At 34.6% G+C, this 12,065-nt stretch overlaps 1 long non-coding RNA gene across 1 annotated transcript in view; it reads left to right on the forward strand.

Moving 5' to 3' along the window:
• Positions 1-11,830, forward strand: part of LOC144375429 (uncharacterized) — a 183,993-nt gene extending 172,163 nt beyond the window's left edge. Inside the window, exons 3-4 of the long non-coding RNA XR_013435268.1 lie at positions 9,876-9,908; positions 11,561-11,830. This is a non-coding gene — a long non-coding RNA (uncharacterized LOC144375429). The remainder of the gene's footprint in view (positions 1-9,875; positions 9,909-11,560) is intronic.
• The last annotated feature ends 235 nt before the right edge of the window (positions 11,831-12,065 follow it).

Raw genomic sequence — 12,065 nt, forward strand, 5'->3', positions numbered from 1 at the left:
CCTTCTTACTTTTCTGATTTTATTTGTGTTGGGTTAGAACTAAAGTGATGACTTAGACATTCTACTTACTGTTTTTTTTTTTCAGTACTTCACTTACCTTCTCCATTCACCCAGGCTGATTGACAACCTGAGATTTAGATATCTTCTAGAATTGCTACCCAAGAATTGTTTCCCAAAGTGAATGGAGGACAGGAATCCTTAAGGGAGTTTGTAATGTTGATTACCAGGAAATAGAAGAGATAGTTTGTAGCCAAATAACATTTTGTAAAAAAACAGTTTTCTTCAAAACTATAATCACAGATTTTGAAATATTTTACCAAAGAAGAAAGCCACTCCTGCAAGGCTAGAGTGGGCCTAAGCAGTGGCTGGAAATCTGGCACCAGGGCTTCTTCCCTTGTAATTCCTGGTCTTCTGATCATATTTGCATTTCTAGTGCAGTTACTAGGAAGTTTGGGAGAGTTATGACAAATAATTGACTCATTTTTCAGGCAGTGGAGCCAGGAGGCCAATGAGGAGGTGAAATTAGCATGATCTTAACAGGACAGTTTAAATTTATTTATAAGATAAAGATATCATGAAAAGTCATCTTTAAAACATAAGCCAAATGAAATCCATCTATATTTGTTGTATATAGCATAGAGGTTAAAAGGAGAATTCATCTTTCATTTATTACAAATTTTTTTTTGAAAGAGAGAGAATTTTTTAATATTTATTTTTTTAGTTTTTGGTGGACACAACATCTTTATTTTATGTTTATGTGGTGCTGAGGATTGAACCCAGCGCCCCGTGCATGCCAGGTGAGCACACTACCGCTTGAGCCACATCCCAGCCCAGATTTATTACAAATTCCTAATGAACACTTCCTTCTCCCGTGGACTGGGGTCTATGTAAGTCTTTTATTTTGATGATTATTTCCCCATTTCCTCTAATACATAAGTTCTTTTTGAGCGGAGCTTTAATATTTATTTTGCTTTCCTATTAGTAATGCTCAGATAATGGCAGCTTCTGCTGTTCTGGGCTTAAACCAGAGAGATTTCCAAATGATAACCATCCTTACTAACCTGGTAGTCAGCAAATGACATTCCATCCCTACTAGCTTGATGGGAGATTTTCTAAAGGAAAAACAGAGGAGGTTGAGTACACCTAGAATATCCTAGACTGCTCTCTAATGGAAAGAACTAAAAAAAATTCATAATAAATTGGCTATTATCACATATCTTAGTTTCTGACAAGAGGTTTTTAGATGGTGTATTTTTAGATGGTGTATTTTTAGATGGTGTATTTTTAGATGGTGTATTTTTAGATGGTGTATTTTTAGTGGTGTATTAATATGTTTGAGGAATGGCAATTGATAATAAATCAATATTTGTGAGTAGAATAATTTATAACCATTTCATTTCTTGATTTTCTTATTTAAGACAGGTCATTTTTCTGCCTCATTGAAAATTGTGTGTGAATCTTCTTATGAGTAAAAATATCTAATTTCCCCCTTTGGTTTGTTCTCAAATCACACATCTTGTTCTCTGAAGAGTTTATTTAATTTTAGTCAGGGTTTGTTTTTTAAGCTGCCTTTGCGAATATTGGTTATTAATGGAAATAATAGCTTCTTGATCTTACCATATAGTTAAATAATATTTAAAGTATTTAAGTTAAACCAGGATTTTTCAACCTTGATTCCATTGACATTTTGATCCAAATCATTCTTTGTTGTAAGCGGTTGTCCATTGCACTGCAGGATGTTTAGCAATATTCCTGGCTTCTATCCACTAAATGACAATCATACTCCCGAGTCACGACAACCAAAAATGTTTCCAGACATTGCTAAACGTCCTGTGGGACCCCAAATCACCTTTCTCCTCCTTTTTTGGGCTGAGAACAACTGAAACAACACCATTGAAACACTGTTATGTGAATGGAAAAAATTAAGCTCTAGCTGTACATTTATAATCCCACACTTAAAATGACGCTCAAAACTGTGATACCATTTTATCGGAAATTCCAGGGTTTTTTGAAGTTTAGCTTAAGGATATTTATCTGTGCTGTAAAATTTTCAATAGAACTAGTTGTCATTGATGAATTGTAAAATTTTAATATGCTGATATAAATTATGGGGTATTTATGTCCCATCGAGAGAGAGAGAGAGAGAGAGAGAGAGAGAGAGAGAGAGAGAGAGAAAAGCACTTGCCAATCCCTGTCTACTAGGACTGTTTAAATGATTTTATCTGGAAAATCATGGATTTGGGACTTCTTGATGCACAAGATTCCATCTTAGGGATATATAAAAATCAAGGCTTTTCAACAAACCTCAGCACTGAGTAGCTTTTCCCAATCTGATAGGTGACCATAAAGGAGAAATCCATAGACTTAGTAGAGGAAGAACCAGACAGGTGCTTACTAGGTCCTTTAAACTTCTCTCTCAGGCTTGCTATGGACAGCAAGGACAAAACCATGTACCTTGTCAGAGGATGGGGATGGTTGGAGGGTGAGGGTTAAGCAGGGAAGAGATGAAAAGATGCAATAATAAAGAAGAAGCAGGGCTCAGGGAATTATACAAGGAATATGTAGATCTCACTGTGCCACAGAGTGGCTCTACATGAAACAACAGGTGTCTCTGAATTTCTCAAGTTTTGTGCCCTGCCCCAAAGTTTAAAGGAACAGATAAAAAATGTCTACTAATAGTTATTCAATAATCAAGTTTGTGAAGTGGTGCCAGGTAGTCATATGTTATTTAATGAAAGTTTCTTCATTTTTTTCTCCTGCATGCCTCTTTTCTTTTTATCCACATTCTGTGTAAAATAAGCCTTGCACCAGTGAATCAGGAATTTCTGGTTTAATATTAAGACACAGTAGCTTGTTTGTAATTGGTGCCAGCTTAATTTTCTGGCTGTTTCAAATAGCACCTCCTCTGGCCCAAACTCTTTTCATACACAAGAATTTGCAGAATTACCTGGGTTTGGGAATGCTTGGCTATATATGTGTATTAAGAATTGTAATGCAAAAAAAAAAAAAAAAAAAGAGTGCATGTATAATGGCATAATTTGGCGTGAACATACTTTATATACAGTGTTAAGAAAAATTGTGCTGTATATGGGTAATAATGAGTGTAATGAATTCATTATTGTCATGTATCTAAAATGTAAATGAAAAAAATTTTAAAAATAGCCAACAGGGGAAGATGGTATACTCTTGAAAAGTCTGTGTTCATGATTAGAGCTGATGGAATAGTCATTCTAATCTCATTCAAAACATTGTATGACAATTAATTTTAGATTTATTTTATCCTGTTTTCCGTAAGTAAAGGATGTTCCTGTTTAAATCTTTTGAGTATCCCATTCATTTCTGGAATACTGTATATATAAATCAGACATCTCTGTAGGACTTAACATTTTATCTTCCTGGAACATGAGATAGGCATTCATTAACTTTTGGTGAGCACTAATTTTCAAGTTCAACTCTTTAATAACTGCAACTTCCTCTATATTCATATGGGAACATAATTTCAGAGTTAAATGCTTCTCAAACACCAACTAAAACGTGTACAAGGAGCTGGGGATGTGGCTCAAGCGGTAGCACGCTCGCCTGGCATGCGTGCGGCCCTAGTTCGATCCTCAGCACCACATACAAACAAAGATGTTGTGTCCACCGAGAACTAAAAAAATAAATATTAAAAAAATTCTCTCTCTCTCTCTCTCCTCTCCACTCTCTCTTTAAAAAAAAAAAAAAAACGTGTACAAGATTACTCGTTGCTAAAACAACTGACCTAGTGGTTGCCTTCTTGATTTGGGATTTCATTTTGGACAAAAAAATTATTCTAGCTCAGTTTGAAGCTGTTGTGTTCTGTAGTAATTTTTCTTTTTGCAAACGTTATTCTACTTTCATTTAAAGTTATTGCCAACTCTAAAAATAACATAAGTGATCTACATTAGCCAAGAAAGAAAAAGGCTGAGAAGATTTTCTTTTAAAAACAAGTTTTAGCCTCCTTCATATTTCTAGTAGAAAAATAAGGGCAGAGTATAGAATGCCTTCCACCTGGGTCAGTGAATGACTTGTGTTAGTGTCTATCAGTTGACCTTTAATACTTCAGAGAATCATTTGTGAGGAGAGCTAAAGGAAACTTCACAGAGCAGATGGAAGACTGGAATGCTGCCAAGGGGTTGGGCAGAAGAATTTTTAGATTATATTTTTCTATCAATAAATATCTGGGAAGAATTTTGTTTCCAGAGAGTTTACTAAAAAAAAAAAAAATTCTATTTCTGTTCCATGGTGACACAAAACTGTAAGGCAGATTTCTGCAGTACATAAGGGCATAAAATAAATTAGGCAATTTAGGTGTCTGTATTCATTCTTTGGGGGCCACTAGAGCCAAGTGAGGGCCTTGTGATTTGCTAACTGCTTATGAAATTCCTAATTTCTTGATTAGAACAATTGGAGGACTAGATCTAGAGGTAGATAATAAAGAAGTTACTCTATCAAATTCATTATAATTATATATATGGACATCCTTAGTGTCTGAATGAGGCAATGCTTCTCCAGTTATATAATTAGTGAATGGATAAACATCTTATTTCAAAAGCAATTTTAGTAGATATCTACATTTTTATATAAAAGGAGGTGAATTCTTCAATGCCTTTAGAACATTTTCATCACACAAATAGCCTCAAAAGAAACCACACACTTTTCATTAGAATATCCAGTGTTTTTCTACAACATCTTTATTTATGTTGCTATCTTTCTTGTGGGAAATCATAACAATTATTTTTCAAATACAGTGACATCCCCCTCCCTTAATAAGAGTGAATGACTATAAAATTCTGATTGCCGCTTATTATCAGTCTATATTCATTTATACAATTACACATTTAACTAAAAATTAAGTCTTTTGCTTAACAAAATTATTGTGGTTCTTGGAAACTCTTGGATAAACAAGTTTCTGGAAATAAACTTAAGATAGTAAAACACTGTGGTCCTGAAAAATTGCACACTACTTTATTTGGAAATAGTAGAATTTGCAGAATGTAGCTGTAAAGGGCAGGCTGCTCAAATTACTTAGTTCTGAAGACTTTTATTATGAAAGCAAAGTATTTTCTGAAGGAGTAGAGCACAAATAGCTAAATGTTTTGGACAAAAAATAGAGTTATTATTTTATCATGTTTGAAAAGCCTTTCCAATTTCACCGTTTTTGTATTGCAAGTCTTTTTCATTAAAAACATAGCATAATAGACAAAATGAGTGGTGACAAAAGAATGACTGATTGGTTTTAATTATTTATAATTATAGGATGCTGGAAGAATAAGGCCAGTAGGATCCAATAAGGTGCAGGGTGATAGTTTAAGGTATTACTGATATTAGGAGGCTGATTTATAGTGGGGTAGGAAGAGGGAGAATGGGAGGAATAGAGGAACTCTAGATAGGAGAGAGGGGTGGGAGGGGAAGGGAGAGGGTATGGGGTTAGAAATGATGGTGGAAAATGATGGACAAAGTACAGGTATCGAGACATGAATTGATGTGAATATACTTTGTATACAACCAGAAATATGAAAAATTGTGCTCTTTATGTGTAATAAGAATTATAATGCATTCCACTATCATATATTTTAAAAATTAATAAAACCCCTCATACTTTAGAAATCAACACTTCTGCCATGGATCTATTTTCCCCTGTATTTTTTCAGTGTTTTTTTTTTTGTTGTTGTTGTTCCTTCCAGGAAAAGAGTTTGCATGATGGAAATGTTTCATTTTTCTTCTTCTTTCCTCCCCTGACCTCCTCTTTCTTGCTTGTTCCTTTTTCCAAAGTATTACTTGCCCTAGTCACAGTATTGTTAAATCATAGTATCTGAGATCTGAAAAGAATTTGGAGTTTCTAGACCAATGATTCGCCCATCCATGAATCTTTTTGTGTATAGGCCCTGCTAGAACATTGTAGCAATGAGAAATTGGTTTATAAACAACCCAAGTATCATTTTGAAGAAAGTTCTTCATTATTTTGTATCAGGACCTATCTCTCTAAAATTCTTCCAATCTATCTATCTAGTTATACATTCATCATCTCTCCATCTATCTTAATTCTGCCTCTTTGTTTTTTTAAAGAAAGAAGTATTCAATTTTGGTTCTTGAGTTGTCCCAAGATAATTTTTTTTAGTACTAAGGATTGAACCTAGCAGCACTCAAACACTAAGCCATATATCTAGACATTTTTATTTTTTTATTTTGCAAAAGGGTCTTGCTAAGTTGCTTAGGGCTTTGATAAATTGCTGAGGTTGGCTTTGAACTTGTGATCCTCCTGCCTCAGCCTCCTGAGTCACTGTGCTGCCAAGTGTGTGTCACTGCCTCCAGGTCCAAAGGTAGTTTTTAAACACCAAGACCTCAATTAAAATCTATAAGTCTTCTGTAATTTAATTAGGTCACACTGGTAGTATAACATGTTTGACTGCTTATTTCTATTAAATTTTATCATTCTTCAATTCCTTATTTTTGACACTATTTTCATTGTAATTTTACTGTTAATTTGAGTTTGTTTACACATTTATCCATAGTCACTGATCAAATGTAGACTAAAGGTAAGGTTGAGAACAGAGTTATAAAGCATTTGATTCAGTGGTTATAAATACAAAGTATATGCTCATGATTTCTAAATTTATGTTTCTATATGTGCTTTTTCCAAACTTCAAATAAATTTATCCTGCTGACAACTTTGACATCTTAAATTTCATATGTTCAATCCCAGCACTTGACTTCTATCCCTAATTAAATTCTCTTGTCATTCTCATCAGATAGGTGATCAAAACTCAGAACTCAGAAGTCAGAACTAATTTCTGTTCCTCTCACTGCTTCCTTCCCTTCCAGTCTGTTAGTCCCACATCTCTAATCAATGCTTTTCCTTTCTTCCATTTTTTTTTTCTTCTTCTCCTGGTCTACGTTCAGCTCTCACTTGAACCAATTCCACAAACTGCATATTTAACTCTACTTCCGCTCTGCTCCCAGACATCGCTTTCTCCATCCAATAGCCGAAGGATCTTGTAAGAATGCAAAATTTAATCAATATTTTTGTTAAAGTATAGTCTATATAGTCATAGAAAAGAGACCAGTAAAGTCATCACAAGGAAAGTATATGCTCTGGTCTCCACTCAGATCAAGCAACAGAACATGATCAAGCCTCAGAAGGCTGTCTCATGCCCATCTGCAACTACCCACAACTTCCTCCTCAAAATTAACTACAATCCTAATATTTAACATGATACATTAAATTTGCGTATTTTAAATTTAACTTGTGGGGGATTGAATGCACTCCTCTAGATGGGATCTAGCTCATTGAAGTAAACGTGTGTGAAATTCATCTGTGTTGTATATTGGAGTAGTTCTTTCATTTTCATTTCATCTCATTTCATTACTGTTTGGTGTTTCATTTTATGAACAAACCACAATTTATTTATCCATTCTAATGTGAAGGGAACATGAGTTGCTTCCTGTTTGAGGCTGCTATGAATTATAGCAATACTAAAAATATTTCTGACTATGTACTTTGCTGTAGATATATGTCCATTTCTTTTGGGTTTCTAACAAAGAAAAAAGAAGGTTCTTTACATTAAAGGGTAGCTATGTGTTAAACTACAGCAGATCTCTTCAGTTTTTCATGGTGATTATACAATTAACCCTCTCAGTAGGAGTGAATGAGGGTTCCAATCATGCCATCTCTTCACTCTGTGCAGAGATCTTTGATTGCAAATAGTACAACCAATTTTAAAAAGTTAAGTAATTTATCAAATAGAGGAAAATATTAAGGTTGTCAATATCCAAAGTAAAAGTATACACATATCGGCTGTCATTTAAAAATCATAAGGTATGTGAAAAACAGAATTAGGTCCTGGTTTAAGACAGATATTCTTTCCAACGACTTGATTTCTCACTGTGGAACATCTACTTAGGAAAACACAGAGCCAAAACCATCAATCTTGCTAAAATGATTGGGGACTGAAAAATGTAATTTACTCACTTTCCTTGACTGCCTTCTTGGAAGAGACAATATCAAATCTTACAGGGGATTTCTTGTATTCAAACAATGTCCTTCTCATGAACCAGTAGATTATTTTTTGAGTATGTTAATACATACTGTCTCACAATTCTTCATTTATAATTCTATTTTTCTTGTCTTTCCTGTCTCCTCTATCTCACTTCCTACCTGTCTTTGATCATCTCCAAATATAAATGTTCCCTTTTAGGTTAACTACATACAATTAAAAAAAAAACAACAACCTTCAGCATGTTTACAAATCTATGATTTTGATGTATAGTGGTGACATTTGAGGAGTATATATCTAATTCTTTGGTGATTCTGATTAACCTTCATGGTGTAAATCCAGTTTTAGCATCTCAAGTCCAAAGTAAAACATGTTTGAAAGTGAAGGAGGGGACCCCGTTAATGGTTACATCAGGTAAGCCAGCCTACGCAGGGAGGGTCCTGGGCAAGCTGGACCCCTTGCCATCCTAGCTTGATACATACAGACTATTCTCCTTCCTGTCCAGGGGTTAGGGATGGTAGACCACCTCATCTGTCTTAAAGGGATGTAAGTTGTTTAGGAGACCAAGAAAAGGAGAAATCTGCCTCCCACTCCAGCCAAAGTATGGTGTAGCAGGAAAAAAGAAAAAAAAATCAACTTTAGAGTTAACTTTTAAATTATGTTCTAAAACTCAGTAGCTGTATCATTTTGTTAGTCTATCTCTTTTATCCTGGGGTTCTTCATTGTAAAATGGCAATGATGTAAGAATGAAGCAAAAATGCTCTAGAATGTGCTTAACTGTGATTCCAGAAAAGATTCATTTTAGTCTCCATAGAGGGTCAATACCTGCAGATAAAAAGGCAACCAAAGGGAAAGTTGGCAGCCTCATACTAAATACAGTGCAGTTCTCTCATCTAACTCACAATTCTTAATACTACATACATTTTTAAGGTTTTCCTCCAAATGCATAAACGTTTGCTCCTAAGGATTATCCTGTGAGTCAGGTGATTGCTATCGTACCCATATCAGAAACAAAAAAACGAGGCTCAGAGAAGTTCATAGATGTGACAAAGTTTGCATGGTTGTTGAATGCAAATCCCAGGATGTAAACCCAAGTCTCTTAACACTGGTGGGGGACCAGCCAGTGAGATAGCTCACATAATTAGAAATCATTTAATAAAATATTCAAGGTATGTTTTCCTGATGATATGCTCAGCTTTATTTTTTGATTCAAGTGAGGTGTTGATTAAAGTTCTGGAAGCAGCTCAAGAATAAAATCACTAACTTCATTATCTGCATATGGATTTCATATTTTATGGCTGTTCTCACACAAATGTTCATTTCTGTAGTTGCTTTCTCCTGACTACTAGAAATACCCTTCAGTGAGAATATTATGTTGTGGGAGTGCTGATATTCTATCCAAGAAGGAACTAATTACAATTTATGATTAAAAGCACATAAGTTATTTCAAAGGCAAATAAATAAGTAAATTATGGGCCAATTATTGCTTAGGATTACTCTGTACTTTTTTGATTGATAGCCCAAGAACGCTAGAATTAATGTTCTAAATAGTCAGGATTTTGCTAATTCAACAAACAAAAAGAAGTGAGGGAAAATGGTGGGCAATATTCAAGTCAATAGGAATGGCACATGCTTCTCTAAGGGTAGTGGACTGACCTGGAATATGGAAGCTACCCACATGCTACTGCAGGTTCTACCCAAATAGCTGACATGCCTCAGAAAATACCAAACTGAAAGAGTGAACTGATATGTATATAATTTGCATGATTTAGAAGCATGGGCTAAACAAAAATTGGAATCCACGTGGAAAAATTTTGGACACATTTATAAGTTTCTTTTTTTATATTTTCTTTTTTCAAGATGCTGAGGATGGAAACCAGCGCCTGTTGGATAGTAAGTAACTTCTCTAACATTGAGCTACACATTCAACACCTCCCTCTTTTGTAATAATAGCTTAATTGTGCTAAAATTCACATACCATGCAATTTACAAATCTGAAGTGTATGTTTCAATAGTTTTTACCATATTAACCGAGTTGTGCAACCTTTACCACAATTAATGTTACAATATTTTAATTACTCTCAAACCTTGTATCCATTAGCTATCCACCTCCAACTCCTCAGCTCCCCCTGGCCTAAGCAACTAGTGGGCTACTCTCTGTCTCTATAGATTTGCTTATTCTGGGCACTTAATATAAATTAGTTCACACAATGTGTGGTCATTAGTTTCTGGTGTCTTTAGCCATTCATCTGTTGAAGGGCACCTAGGTTGGTTCCATAGTTTAGCTGTTGTTAATTGGGCTGCTGTAAACATTGATGTGGCTGCAACACTGTAGTATATATATTTTAAATCATTTAGATAGATACTGAGGAGTGGGATAACTGGGTCAAATGTTGGTTCCATTTCTAGTTTTTGAGGAATCTCCATACTGCTTTCCAGAATGGTTTGGTGCAATTTTTTTTTGTGTGTGTGTGTGTGTAGACATATGGTTTTATTTCTCTTGGCTATGTCTGTAGGTGTGGAATTGCTGGGTCATATGGCACTATGTTTCATGTTTTGAGGAGCTGCTAGACTGTTTTGCAAAGAGACTATTTCATTTTTACATTCCCACCAGCAGTGTATAAGGATTCCAAATTTCTTCACATCTTCATTAAGTCTTATTCCTGTCTTTTTGACTACAATTATTCTAGTGCATATGAAATGATACTTCACTGATTTACAGTTTCCTGATGGCTAATTTCAGTTTTCATATTTTGTCCACAATGTTATCCCATATATGTATCATTTAGAATTCCATATTCAAAGTTGAATAATTTTCTTCTAAAGTGTTTTCTCCACTGTGAAAATTCTTAGTTCATTTCAAATAATTTACGTTTCATGGTTGTCTTTCCCCTGGATTTGTCATATGGCAATTAAATTATAGTACATTGCCTTGGTAGTCATAAGTTTTTTTTTTATGAGCAACGTATCATTTTTCTCCCAAAAGACAGTAACTCACAAGGGATAATATCTATGTGTCTTGTTTACTCTGAGACCCTATCAAGATCAAATAAAAGTGGATCACGTGATTTGGGCTCAATAAAAATTTGTTTATTGACTGGTTCAGTTAATTTCTGATTTTTACTGGGCTGACTGAAATTCAGAATTAAAAACAAGATAACTGAACAAATATCTACAATAAAAATAAAAATAAAAATATATGAGTAACTGGATTTTACCAAATTAATGTTGATTCCTAGGTGAACAGGCTAAGTAAAATAGCATCCCTAAACCAAGAGGTTGGCAATCCCTTATGGTGTTGGGGGTTGTATAGGGTCCTGTGCCACTGTTTTGTGGAGTCACATGGAGAATTCTTCTCATCTCTTTAAATGAATAAATAGATTAACAGCCACAGATGCTGCTGAGGACATTTGGAGGCTTTCTAAGGATTATGTGGGAAAAAGTAGTTTTGAGGAAATCAGCTTTCATTTATTTCACTCCCATTTGTACTCTTTAAATTAATTTGCCTGTGATCTGTGATTTTCCTTTCCCATCTTTCCTTTTAGAATCGTACCTTTCCCAATTTATGCCAAAGAAATGCAGACTCATTCTGACCCGCCACTCTTGCTATAAAAAGCCTCCAGAGAAGGGAGTACAAAAAAAGGAGGAGTCAAAATCCTGAAGGCAGCACGTTTTCTTCAGCCAAGGCACCATAGGACTGTTCCTCTCCATCTTTTTAAGATGATCATGTCCAATACACTTTTCTTTTATGTTTAGTAATTATTCACCAAAATTTGTGAAATATTTATATTTTTCTTGTTCAATTATATACCATTATTTTTTTAGATTTATTTTTAATTGACAAATAAAATGTACGATGAATGCTCTTAATAGTAATCTCTATTATTTATCATTATACACTCCTAATATTGCAATAATACCTCACCTCAGAAGAAAACCTATAATTCTTCAATGTTTAAGATCACAGGCAATAAAAATTATTTTATAGGCAGGTGTTGTGGTGCACACCTGGCATCCCAGAAGCTCGGGAGTCTGAAGCAGGAGGATCAC

This window comes from Ictidomys tridecemlineatus, chromosome 2 (genome assembly GCF_052094955.1).
Source record: "Ictidomys tridecemlineatus isolate mIctTri1 chromosome 2, mIctTri1.hap1, whole genome shotgun sequence".
In the NCBI taxonomy this organism is placed as follows: Eukaryota; Metazoa; Chordata; class Mammalia; order Rodentia; family Sciuridae; genus Ictidomys; species Ictidomys tridecemlineatus.